The following is a 14,168-nucleotide window of genomic DNA, read 5'->3' on the forward strand; positions in this document are numbered from 1 at the left end:
TTCACAGGGACAAAAAAGTTGTATTATAAGAACAAATAAGAAAATTATTATCAAGGCTCAGGCTATAAAGTGAATTGAAATTATTACTAACATATTATCCATTATTTCTCCGTGATTCTGGTAATATATCACTGAGTGTTTGTGGCTCTGGTAGTCCACGCAGTCTGTTGCCCTGCTCTGACAAAGTTGGGGTCAGCATACACAGCAGGAAAATCTCTTTCCACGCCCCTTTATCCTAAAGCGTATGTGTCATCTGGGCCTAGAAACTTCTATCCCAGATTTAAACAAAGGTAAATGAGCAATAACACTACAAATAACAAATAAAACAATATTAACACTGACAATGGTTAACAACATCCTAACCAAACATATAATAAAGGTAACAGTGACAATAACAATGTCAATTAACAATATTTTAACCAAACATATTTAACTAAAATGTGTCCCACGCTGGGCCTAATGGATGTACTCCCGGTCCTTGGGGATTGGGGGAAGAAGGTGGTTGTCTGCATGAACAAGTACAATTACAGGATGTTTTACATGGACACTTATAAGACTAACACATACATATCACAAGGGAAAATATTCTGGTTGTTGTTGTCAATTGTGGAGCTGAAGATGGTCTGGCTCGCTGGAGCTGGGGTCTGCCTTTGCAGCAGGAAAATGAATTTCCATGCCCCCAGCCCAGAGTGCATGTGTGGTTTAGGTCTTGGTATTTCCATCTTGCCTTCATGGGCCCAGTAATGACCTTTTAAAGCCCAGGCCCCATTAGCAAAGGGCCCTTCCCCTGATTTGGTGTCTGTTGTTTGCTCATAATACTGGTAACTGACTTAAATCCACAAATTCGTTTTCCTCCCATTCTTGGTTAACACTTAGGAAGCCGGTGCTTCCCCCAGAACCAAGGGAGAGGGGAACAGTCACCCAAAGCAATTTTTGCAATGATAGACAATACATCTTAGAAATATTAATAAGACAATGAACATCAACACTATACAAAAATTTAAATTCACATAAGGATCCCCTGTCGTGACTCAGGATATCTTTCTCCGGGGGGTTTACCTGCAAGAAAAAGGAAAGAAAAGCTTCTCGGTTCATTTTGAGAACCGGAAGTGGGTTATAATTAGAAAGATGGGATAATCCACATTGTATTAATTTCGTGCTCCTTTCCATGAGCATCTATGCTTTCCAGGTATACTTGTTTATTTGGGTATCCAATACCAATAGTACTGCTCCCACCATGGGGAGTTTGACTAAGACAGGTTGTCCTGTAAAATAGGATGGATTTCTGGTGTGGTCAGGGCCATGTGGGGCTGGCTTGATGCCCACAATGCCACTGAATTCCCAGAAACTTCACTGTCTCAGACGGTCCTTGGATTTTTGCAGAGTTAATTTCCCAACCCTTCTGTTTCATATGATCTACCACTAATTCAAGAACTTGTTGTATTTCCTCCTCATCATTTCCTTAAATCAAAATACCATCTATATAGTGGCTTAATTGTGTGTGAGAAGGCAGCTGTATTTTATCTAAGTGTTCAGCTACAATTCTATAACAGATAGTGGGGCTCTGCAGCCACCCTTGAGAAAGCAAATGCTTTTCTGCAATTGGGATAGTAAAAATAAAAAATAAAAATGCACTAGTTAAATTTATTACAGCGTACCAAGTTCCTGGATGTTTCTGAACTTCTTTTATTAAAGTGACAGTGTCTGGCACAGCTGCTGCAAGCGGTGCAGTATGTTTGTTTACTTCTCTAAAATCCACTGTCATTCTCTAGGATCCATCACTTTTCTTGACAGGCCACACCGGACTGCCACCTCAAAACTTCTACATCTAATAAATTTCTAATTGTCTGTGATATCTCTTCATGTCCTCCCAGAATTCTATATTGCCTCATTGTAACTAACTTAGTTGCAGCCAGGATCTGCTCAGGAGGCTTTTTTTTTTTTTTTTTTTTTTTTACTTTGCTGACCGTAACAGGTCTGGTAGTAATACAGGGTTTAACTCCAAATTGATACTGACTATCAGAAAGATTTAAAGTTAGTCTTCTTAGAATGTCTATATTGATTTTATATTCAGGAATGGGGACAATCATGACAGAATATAATAATTTTGGGAGGTTTCCTGTTTTCATTTCCATTTGTGTTTGTACAGTTTTAATTTATTTTTCTCCCAAACCTGTAATAATTACAGGTTGTCTTTTAGATTTCCTGGGATTCCCATATATTAAGGAGGCCTCTGCTCCATCCTCAATTAGGGTATTTACAGTTTGTGGGAACTGGTTGTTCTAGATAAAAAACAAACAAACAACAACAAAAGAAAAAAAAATAAAAAAACCCAAAACTTTAAGTTCTACATGGGGCCATCGGTCCTTCTGCACTCACTGCCCTGGAGCTTGGCCATTAATTCATATGTGCTGATTATAACATTGATTCCCCTCCCTTGCCTCCTGCAAAGGGTACAAGTCAGAAAATGCTGCCCAATCCTCTTTCACCCCCGGAACCAGTGATCCACTCACGGGGGGCCCTCCGTGGGCAGATGGAGGGTCCCGTTGAGGTTCGAGAAGGGGTGCCATAGGCTGAGTTGTCCCTGGATCCTTAGTTTTAGCACTCTGCACTCTCTTGCTAGGTTTATTCAGCCCTCTCTGTGTATATATTCGCCACGGCTCGTTAGTTGGAATACCATAAATTTTTTCATGAGACATGCTGTCTTTTAACAAAGCCGTAAACATTTCCGTACGAGAAATCCTGTTTTCACTGCCTTTAGGGCTGTCTCGAGTATCTCGATTCCCTGCACTCCCTCAGGGGGTCCACTCTTCAAGGTCACGTAACTGTTGCACTTTTTCTATTACTTCATCGAGGGGATCCCCCATTTCATTAATGCAAAGGGGCATAATTACATTTTTATATGCCAGTGGAATGGTTTTAATCACTCTGTTTCTCATAGTGACCGGCAAAGGATGCCACATCATAAAGTCAGCGTCTCCTACAAAAATAGCTGCTTTCATCCCTTCCTCTTTCATTCGCTGTATACAATCTCGCAAAGTATACCACTGACGGTCAGATGCCAGCCAGTCATTCTCTGTAGGATATTTGGTATTACATCCCAGAGCAGCCAGTGCTAACAAATTAATATCCTGAGTGTTGTTTTGAAATGCATCCTGCACAAAAGCATTTGAACTTAAAATCAAAAACTTTTTAGAATCTCCTGCGTCTAGGGTTACCCCTGCCACTCCCTGATCCTGCAAATGCACCATCCAAGAGAGCAAGGATTCCCCCGGTCTCTGCTTAAATCTTTCAATTATATCATTTACTTGATACTGTGTATAATCCTCTATCATATCCTTCCTCACAGGTTGCCCAATATTAGGATCTCTACCAGGATCCCACTGCACACTCGCTTCTGCAATCACTGCATGAACTTTCTTACACTTTCTCCTTTTCCTATACTTATATTGTGCTACTCGCACCGCAGCTTTCTCTGCCACTGTCTGATAAGTATCCAGCTTATCAGCAAACAACTTATTCTGGCATTGCAACATCACTATTTGACTCTTCAAATCACATATCTGTCGCTCCATCTGGGAGCGCTCTAACAACAGCCTCTCTTTACTCTGGTGTTGTTTTCTACATGCAGTTAACAAAATCCACCCTCGTTTACTTGAATTTGTAGTTTCTTTTCCTTTTTCAATAGGTACGTTTTCATACAATTTAAAACATCCAATGGTCACTTTAAATAATGGCATTTTTGTTGGATCCCACTTCTGACACCAATTTATGTTTTGCTGATCAGGGATATCAATTAAACTCAGACACCAGAGTGAAAAGAGTAGGCATATTTTACTAGAAATAACTAAATAATGTAACAGAATAATACAGAAAACATACAGTAAGAAAAGACAGAATAGTGCACTTAAACAAATAGGAAAATACAGGGTAATGCATCAAATCATTACTACTTGAGAGAGAGAGAGAATAGTGATTAAGAAAGATACATCACCACTTGCATACTTTACCATCATCCAGATCCGCAGTCGCTGGGGAGCCCCGGTTACAGCGAGGATTTGGAGAACCTTTCCCTGCAAGTGGGAAATCCTACGCGGTGCGTCCACCCGTAGGTGAGGCTTCCAAAGTCGCTGTGAGCGGGCCCAGCCTTATATACCTAAAAATCAGTAAGCCAGAATAGCTGACACCTTTGTTTTAAGCGGAAATATCTGGTTTTCATCTCAGTTAGGTTCCCCCCAGAGCCTGGCCAGGGCTTAAGGGAGAAGCTAAGGGAGTTTCCCTGCTTATCTAGTTAATTTATGAGCAAGGTCACAAGGCCAGACAACTGTTTCCGTGGCCTTGTTATCTTGCTCACACATAAAGAAATATAAGGATACATTCAGGATAGACATGTTTTATGCTGTTTAAACTACATCTTCTATGCATATTTCACTAATGACTACATACAGAGTTAGCAGTTTCAGTTCAGGGCCTGTTGCTCAGGCTTCAGTATTCCCACCTTTTACATCAGAACAGTTGGTTTGCTATAACTTAGTATAATACCTAATAGCACAATGGTTATCAGTTATAAAATGTACAGGATTCATCTATAGGTCAACTCTGGCTTGGGCTTATTGTCCAAGCCTTAGCACTTCATGTACCTGGTATATTCTCCTCTGTTACAGTACTTTTCACACCTTCCAAATTACTTTTGCCTGCTGGGAGCAGTAAAGTTTAAGATGAAAGTGCTCAACTAGCAATCTGTTTACTTGATAAATATTAAGCTCACTTGTTTTTCCTTTGTTTCCTCTAGTCCAATACATAGCTTTTTTCACTTGTGTTCTTTAACAAAAGGAATTACATGAATTACCATCCAATCTCCAATAAAAATAAGGCCTAGCATTTAATTTCTTTATTCATGAATGTACTTTTAGGACATCTAGTTCACACAAAGCAGTTCAGTTTTCCCAGATCTGTGAGTCAGCACAACGACCCATCCAATAGAATTTGAAAGTACAATTTCAGAGGTTTCTCCGTTGCTTTGAGAAATGGAGAGGACAGAGCATTCCCTCAGCAAAGGCTACAGCCAGTTTGTTAGCACATTCTCCTGTGATTTAGCAAATGCGAGTTTCTATCTCACTGGGAAGAAAGGAGAAGTGAACAAGGTATTTTACATCCTGGACCAGTGATTTAAACACTTATCTTAATTACAGCTCTAAGAGTCAAGATAGGAGGAATGCTGATTAAAAAGATCCTAAGGTTTTTTACATACAGGACAAGTATGTAAAACGGGACTAATTCTTAACAAACCAAAAGCAATTCCAAAGCAAAGATATGGTCAGCTGCAGACCGCCATGGTGAAAAAATAAAGTGACTACAGACCTGGGATGCCTTCAGGATTAAGCTGTATCTGAACAGGGAAACTGATGGATTTATGAAGGGAAAGAGTCTGACCAACCTGATAGCCTTCTACCATGAAATTACTAGCTTAATGGACAAGGGAAGAGCAGTAGATGCTGTTTGCGCTGACTTCAGTGTCTGCTCATCTACATCACATTGGTGTCAATAAGTTCTTTTATTCCATTTGGTGACAATCTGACTCGACATCTCCCTGAGTCACCTGCTCTGTTTGACCCTGCTCTGGGTTGGACTAGACAATCTCCAGGTCTCTTCCAACCTCAATGATAGTCTAATTCTGTGGCAATCTCAATTTTCTGGGCAGAGGCCCTAAATTAGGTACTCCAGTCCTTTTTAAGATGTAGCATGAGTATGTTGATTTTTACACTAATTCCTTTTCATATATATTATTTGAATCTCCAATTCTGTAGATAAGATTACTTAACATTCCTCTAGATATGTTAAGAATTCTTAATAGAAAAAAGGATCATTCCACCTGAGATTTTAAGATTTAATATTTCAACAAGTATTAGCCATTCTTGAACCATATAGAATATAATTTAATATTTCTGACTAGGATCACTCTTTTTCTTCATTCTACAAAGAGCAAAGCTTCATAGATTATGTCAATAACATATACTATAAAATAAAATTTGTGGACACCTAATACCTGTGATCTTGAGAAGTCCTTATGGCCTGAGGGGGGACAATTTATGGCAACATCCTTACAAGTCAATTTTTAATTAGGTAATTGTAATTAATAATATGCCATTCAAATTTATGTCCTGGATAGGAATTATGAAGTTAGACATCCCTTTGGTTGATTTTATCAAGTGGTGTGGAATTCAGTTTGAGGTTACCACACATAAACTTAGGCTGAAGTTACCACGCATAAATTCAGGGGTCTGCAGCTGATCAGAAACACAAAGAGTAGTTGCATAAACAAAAACTGCATCTATGTTAGCAAGTACTGGGATATGATAACAGTGGACATTCAGAGAAAAACATTAGGTGCTGAGGACTGACTTCCAAATGCTTTTCAGTGGACTTATTTCAGGCTAGCTCTAATTCAGTTCCATGGACTAAGCTCCTGCTGGCAGCTAGAACACAAGTGCACTCCAGAAGTACACTTTCTATCTTAATTTCATCTGAGAAAAGTCATGTTGAAGTGATCCAAGATTGCTGTTGTGACATGAAGCAAAGCTTTAAGATGGGAATCACTGGAGATTTGCTTCAAAAGAGCACTCTATCTAAACTAAAATGCTAATGTAGACAGATTCCTACTGTTGTTTGAAATGTACGACATCCTACCTCGCCTTCAACTGCTGTTTCAGAAGGACAGGTCTGTGTCACACTTAACAGACCCATGTCCTAGACAGTCAAGGACATTAAGGGAACATCCAGATGCATCTTTCTAGGAAACTGAACACCTCTTAGGTTCCTACAATGGACAACTGAATCATTCTTGGGACACCTGGTACTGACTAGCTTCCACTGACTAGAGTAATATTTTAAGACACTGGAAATGTTTTTAAACACAAAGGACGCTTACATTAGGCATCATAATCTCAAACTGAAACCAACTTATTGTAAGGTCCTCTACTGAGCCCTTTCTTGCACTCTGTTATGTTCCCTGGTCTGACACTCTATTTCAGGTTACTATCTTTAACAGGCAAACATCTTTAATGGAACAGATGGGCCTCAATAGTCAGAGCTTTCCCTTCCTCACCACATCAACAACTATTTGTTTCACACTTTCTGATTACTCAGTTTCAAATATGGTCTCATCAGCAGGTTGCAAATTTCATTTAAAAATTTAACTGACTTGCCAGCTTTTTGAAGATCCACCTTTCCTCAGCATAAAGAATGTTTAGAAACTTGCCTGTTTTGAGCAATCTGGGAGATTCCTTGCCCTTCTATATCACATGTAAGTTGCATAAGACCACATAGTTTAAGCATAATTTCCTCAATCTTCTTAGAATAACAACTTGACATAAAAAGATGATGTAGTCTCATAAGTTGATAAAGCTGTCCACATTATACACATGGCTGCTGTCTGCTTCACTGCCTGCATGGATCTCTTCCTTTCTCTTAAGAGGATGATAAGCATTGACGTTCTTACGCTGTATAGTGTGTTGACCTTGGCTAGCCACCAGGTGCCCACCAACCAACTCTATCACTCCCCCTCCATCAACAATGCAAGAGGAGAGAATACAACAAAAAGCTCATCGGTCAAGATAAGGACAGGGAAATACTCTACTTATCTAAAAATACCTAACTTCCCCCCCTCCTCTTCTTCCCAGGCTCAACTTCGCACCCAATTTCTCTACCTCCTCCCTCCAAATGGCACGGGGGAATGGGGAATGAAGGCTGCGGTCAGTTCATCATGCATTGTCTCTTCCATTCCTTCCTCCTCAGGGGGAGGACTCCTCACACTCTTCCCATGTTCCAGCATGGGGGTCTCTCCCACAGGAGACAGTCCTCCACAGACTTCTCCAATGTGGTTCCTTCCCACAGGCTGCAGCTCTTCACAAACTGCTCCAGCGTGGGTCCCCCACAGGGTCATAAGTCCTGCCAGCAAACCTGCTCCAGCGTGGGCTCCTCTCTCCATCGGGCCACAGGTCCTACCAGGCTGCTCCAACGTGGGCTTCCTACGGGACCACAGCCTCCTTTGGGTGTAAATACCTGCTCCAGCGTGGGGTCCTCCCCAGGCTGCAGGTGGAGATCTGCTCCTCCATTAACCTCCATGGGTGCAGGGGCACAGCTGCCTCACCATGGTCTGCACCACGGGCTGCAGGGGAATCTCTGCTCCGGTGCCTGAAGCACCTCCTCCTTTATCTTCACTGACCTTGGTGTCTACAGAGCTGTTTCTCTTGCATATTCTCAGTCCTCTCTTCTGGCTGCTGTTGTGCAACATTTGAGTACAAAATACTCAAAGGAATTGTATCATGTAAAATCTGAATAGCATGTGATTTTGGATACCATGCTGCTTTGGGATACGATAAGCTTGCCCAATGGACCTCTACTTGCTGACTTGACTTCAGTTGCCTAACTCAAAGATTTTTCTGAGATGTGGCAAAATCTGCACAATATCCTCTGATCCATGGGATACTTTCTTCCTCCTCCATAGCTCCCAAAGCCTTTCTGTCCCCTCGTTTCTCCTTCCAGTATTCTGTCAGTGTCTGTACTAACTGCAAGCCCCCAGCACATTGCTGTGCCTCTCTGCTTCTCTTTCTCATGTCGTGCAGTTCCTGCAACCTTCTGTCCTACCAGGTCCTGCTTCTTACAGGAACACTACATGAAAACTGAGAACAAGGTAGATATGTCTTTTACCAACGATTTCTTCTAGGAATTTTTTCCTTCTTTCTGATCTTCCTTACTATTTTGAAACTTTCTGTTGGTGTAGACGTCTAGCAGCTTCTAGCCTCTGCAGCACTACTATTTGAGTGAGTTCTCCCTGTTCATCTCAGAAACCAAAACATAACAGTGTTTTATGCCACAAAACAATGAACATCCATCACTGGATGGCTGGCGTTTTGGGATTTTTATTAGGTGAGAATGAAATAAGAAATGTGAAATGAGAGTTTTAGTACCAATTCCAGACAGATAACCAAAGAACAGAGATGACATACAAATACTAGCTTTCTCAAAGTTACAAGTGATCTCTAAATAAAATCAGCAGTGGCATGTTGCATTGAAGCAAAAATTAGTGAACAATTTGCTGAGTGCTCTCTACCTGATAGGCTAGCCAGTTAGTGGTTTTACTCCAGAAATCTGAATTTGTAACCAGAAAAATGTTTCTAGTCCTTTATGCAAGAAAAGACATTTAAAACTAAACTACCAATATGGTTCATTAAAAAAGAAATGTCAGAATGCTTAAAATGCTATCGTGTGGATAAGTATGAAATCCATTTATGAATAAACCAAACACTTGTGTCATTTATTTTTCTCTTTGAAGATGTTGGGAGCTAATGATCAGATTTAAAATTCAGATTTCACAAAAATTTTAGACTTCTTTTCTGTAAGATCCTGAGACAGCACTGGGGGTTTAGTTACAGCCTCAATGAAGAATCAGGTTGCTTTGCCGAAAGAGGAGCATAATCTCAGGGCAGAGTGGGAGCCATCAGCTCCCTTGGGTCAGGTGCCAGGAGCAGCAGGGCCTCCCCATGAAGGGTCTGTCAGGGCAGGGCCTAGCAGACAGGGCCTGTCCCACCACCCCAGACAGGGGCAGGGCAGCTGGGGGGCAGCCCCAGCCCCAGGTACTGGGTGCCTCCCTGGAGACTGGGCTGGGCAGAGGCTGGGCCAGGACAAGGGCCTGTGGGTGGGCCCAGCTCGGTGGGGCCCATGGACAGGCAGGGCAGGGCTGTGAGGAGCTGGAGACTGGCCCTGCTGCAGCATCACTAGGGGAGGATTGACGGCCATGGGGGGCTGAAACGGGGTCCTGGGGTGTGAGCAGTGTAGGGGAGCCCCAGGGGACAGGCAGAGCTGGAGGTGCCCACAGGGCTCAGACACATACATGGGGTAACAGCATCATGTTCCCTACCCATTCTGGCTGGTCAGGAAAACCGATAAAGAAAACAAAACAGAGACTTAATATTTAGACAGGCAAAATCAGAAAAAAGGCACTTTCTGGTCAAGAGATTAATGGGAGAAGCTGTGCTGAAGGACCTAAATGCTTATAATGACATCTGTGAAAAACAAACACTTGGCAAGTGCAGTAAGGTTTAGTATACATGCTAATGCACCAGAAGTTGTAAAAACAAACCATGAAGGTTTCTAAAGGGAAACAATCTAAAGCATACTGCAGTTGTATGCAAATTTATGCCAGGCCAGTTAGATATGAATGCTACCAGGCAATATATAAAGTTTAAGAATGCAGGTTCATGTGAAAACTGGACCCAAAGAGAATAGTCTGTAAAGCCCTATATGAGAGAGCGACTTTTCATTTCCCCATGTTAGTAAGGAACTCATCAACATGGTCTGGGTACAGAAAGAGTTAATTATTGCAGATGTTTTCTCTGCTTGACCCCTGGAGATTTCACCTCAGTTAGAAACCTGAATTAAGCAAGGTATTTATGTTTAACATTGTCAAAGAAGTCAGAAGACGGCAGTAGGTTCATCTCACCCTGACTGTAAAATGTGCCAGTTAATAAGAACTTGTAAAATTGAGACTTTCGATCAACTCCTAAACATTAAAATTGTCAAAAAACAGATAACAACACCAAAGGGTTATAAGGCTCAACAGAGAAAATAACTACCACTAAGACCTTCTCTGCTTAGGAAAGCAGTTAAACACATACTTAAATCCATGCAAAAGGTTTTGTGCAAAAAAATTCTTCATTTTATCCATGATTGTGTACATACTCTGGGCACACTCTGAGCTGATGACTGTTGCCAAAAATTACCTAGACCATTGTCAAGGCTCCTGTTAATTCAACGGGTTTGAATCAGCCAGGTTAGAAACTGCATGAATATCTATGTACTATCAGAGAAACGCAATGAAAAATTATCTTTTCTGATATTTTTCCCTTTTGTTCAACTTTTTACATCGTGTTTAATCTAAAAGGTCCACTCATATGAATAATATTATTGTATAGCAGACTGACTAATGGATAATGCAGTTTTTCTATAAATATTCATATTTTTCCCATGGCAACTGTTATATCAGTACAGTGTCCTGTGCTACTAAGCTGTATATCATATAGTTCAATATCCTAAGACCTTCTTTACTTGTAACTCAAATTTATTTCAGTGTTACTGAGTATGTATCTTATACTAGTGAATATAATTTTTTAAACAATAAAAAAAAATGCAATAAATCTCTGTTTAAGTATGACCAAAGATATGATAAAGATCCTGATACAAAGAACTTCTGGGGAGTGAAGTTATGAGTTGTTTTCCAGAAGTCTCCTGACTTCACAAACTTAGGACTTGCTGCCTTAACCTTTAAAGTGTATTTTAATCCTTGTCCAGTGTAAGATGTAAGAAAAAATGCACCATTTTTTTTAAGAGGTACAACTTCAATGGCTTACAAAACAGCAGCAGACAAGACTGCTGTGTTAGCATGAGAGACTGAGATACTAAAGCCAAGATCTTAAAAATACTTCAGCACTAAGGGTAAGATCCGCTTTCCCTAATTTGAGCCAGTCTCTGTAGGTATCCTTCATGAACATCAGAGAAAGATCTGACTGAAGATCTCCACTGGAAATTAAGCAATATTTTTAACAGCACTTCATCCCATTGGTAATCCTTGTACGGTTATTTCAGTCCTAGTCTGAGTGATGACAAAGCATAGAATGGACAACAGAATACTTTTTCATGTTTTGAAGGCACCTGACATGATCAGTAATGCTAGCTAAAAAGATAAGTAAAACCATTCTGAGATTTCACAGAGAATCAGAACAAGGAGACCTGTTTTGAATCAGAGGAGATTTTGCCTCACACAATAAAGTGACCAATTTGAGCTGACCAAGAGGAGTAAAGTGCAACTCCTTCTGACATGACTTGGGTTGTCTATTTTATTCCTACAAGGTGTACAGGTGGGAAAGAATGGGCATTTGGCTATCAGGAAAATAGTATCAGGAGACTTGTATTTAAAAAAAAAAAAAAAAAAGAAAGAAAGAAAGAATAAAACTACAGGAGGCAAGAAGTACCCTGGGATTCAAACTGGGTTTGCCCTTTTTAGTCAGGGCATGTGTGTGCTGGAAGGTTTTGCATGTGGAGGAAATTATGTGACAAGCATAAAAAATGAGAAAAGAATCCAGAAATCCCTGTGTTAAATCCAAACTGACAGCATCCCTCAGATGGTAGGTTTGAATTAACCTTTAGTCCCTTATAAAAATGCACCAGTTTTGTATGCTGTTCTGAATGTTTACAGATCTTAGCTCATCCATCATCAGAGTAAGAGGGTAGAGAATAACTTACAGAACAGCTATAATTCAAAAGTACACATCTTGGTCCTTGAACCAGTTTGGTATTTGTAGCATGGGTTTTCACTGTAGTAAACTAATGGTTAACTGGCTGTCAAGCACATTTGCAAGTAACAGAGAGAAGTTGCTGTGTAGAAAACTGAGGTATGTAGCAAGTAAATTATTCCATTGTTAACAATTCTATCTATTCCTGCATCCTCATTACTGTTAATAATTTTTGTTATATTCTGAGGCCTTAAAATTCTGCACTTTGTTTCTGTACTGACTTCTGCTTGAAAAGGAAAGAGATTTTTTGCAGCTGTAGCTATATACTGTAGGGAAAAAAATAAATGCAAGCCTGAAAGTCTGGAAGATACTTTAAAACTTCGGAGGATGTGAAGCCCTTTTACTCCCTTTTCTGTATGTGTGTATGTTATTCACTAAAGCTGTAGCAACTGCTTTGACTGAAACGCGCTCAGCTCAGCAAAGCCCCACCAAATCTAAGGAAAGAGCCCAAGACAGTCTGGTCTGGATTTCCATCCAAATATCCTCAGGATCGATTGCACTAATGCAGTTTACCAAATCCACCCTTGTGGCATGGTGTTCTGCTTGGTGTAGCACCAGCCCTTATACAATTTATCTGGTAGGATTCGAGTCTGTGACAGGGGCAAGTGCAACAGTTAGAATGGCTCAAGAAGAGAGAATGTGCCAAATCCTATTGACTGAGACAAGTTGCATGGACTGAAAAAAAAAGGTAAAGGACGAATGTTGCTTGCATTCCCTTATTAACAAGAGCATGTGACCCTGAGCTAGTCTATTTAGCAAACAGAGAAGTAAGAGCAGCTGCAGAGTTTGATCTTCTGCATCTTAGACACCTGTGTTAGAAGAAATGTTTGTTCTCTCTTTTGACTGTACAGGAAGACATGGATATGTATAGTCAGACCGCAACATCTATCTTGTGACACGTAATCTCAGGTAAGATTAAATCTACTTCTGCTTACTCTATTTGGTGTCTAGAAGCATTGTCTCTAAAGAAAGCTTGGCTCCCAGCTGGTGGCATGGCTTTTGGATTAAGGTGTAAGATACACAGAACAGTAATGCCAAACAGCTGAAATTCTGAGGATATCCCACCCCAGAAGTTGTCTACTGAAATGTGTTGCAGGGAAGCTCACATCTATCAATAATGGTAATTTTCCTGAGTAAGGATCAGTGGGATCAATGACATTGCTTTAGAATTATTTAGGGCAGAACAACGTTTTGAAAAGCAAGCACAGGAAAACCCTCCATTGTACTATGTACTGATTTCAGCTGGGATAGGGTAAATTTTTCTTCTTAGTAGCTAAAATAATGCTGTGTTTTGGATTTAGTATGGGCATTTGGTATGAGAAGAATGTTGATAATACACTGATGTTTTCAGTTGTTGCTAAGAGATCAAGGTCTCCTCAACTCCTCATGTCCTGCCTGTGCACAGGTGCACAAGAAGCTGGGAGGGAGCACAGCCAGAGCACCAGACCCAAATTAGCCAATGGAATATTCCATATCATGTAACATCATGCTCAGTATATAAAGGAGAGATGGTCGGGATGGAGGGGGTTCTCTCTCCCTTCTGGGATTGTGTTTTCGGAATCTTGGTTTTCTTTGGGATTGCTAGCCAGGAACAGGCTGAGTATCTGTCGGCGGGTGGTGAGCAATCGCATTGTGCATTATTTGTTTATACTTTCTATTATTGTTATTGGGTTTTTTTATTTCAATTATTAAATTGTTTTTATCTCAACCTATGAGTCTCCCTTTAACCCTCCAATTCCCTTTCCCATACCCCAGGAGGAGAAGGGGGAGCAAGTGGCTGTGTGGTGTTTGGCTGGCAGATGGTTTTAAACCACAACA

The sequence above is a fragment of the Strix aluco genome, chromosome 3 (genome assembly GCF_031877795.1).
Source record: "Strix aluco isolate bStrAlu1 chromosome 3, bStrAlu1.hap1, whole genome shotgun sequence".
Taxonomy (NCBI): Eukaryota; Metazoa; Chordata; class Aves; order Strigiformes; family Strigidae; genus Strix; species Strix aluco.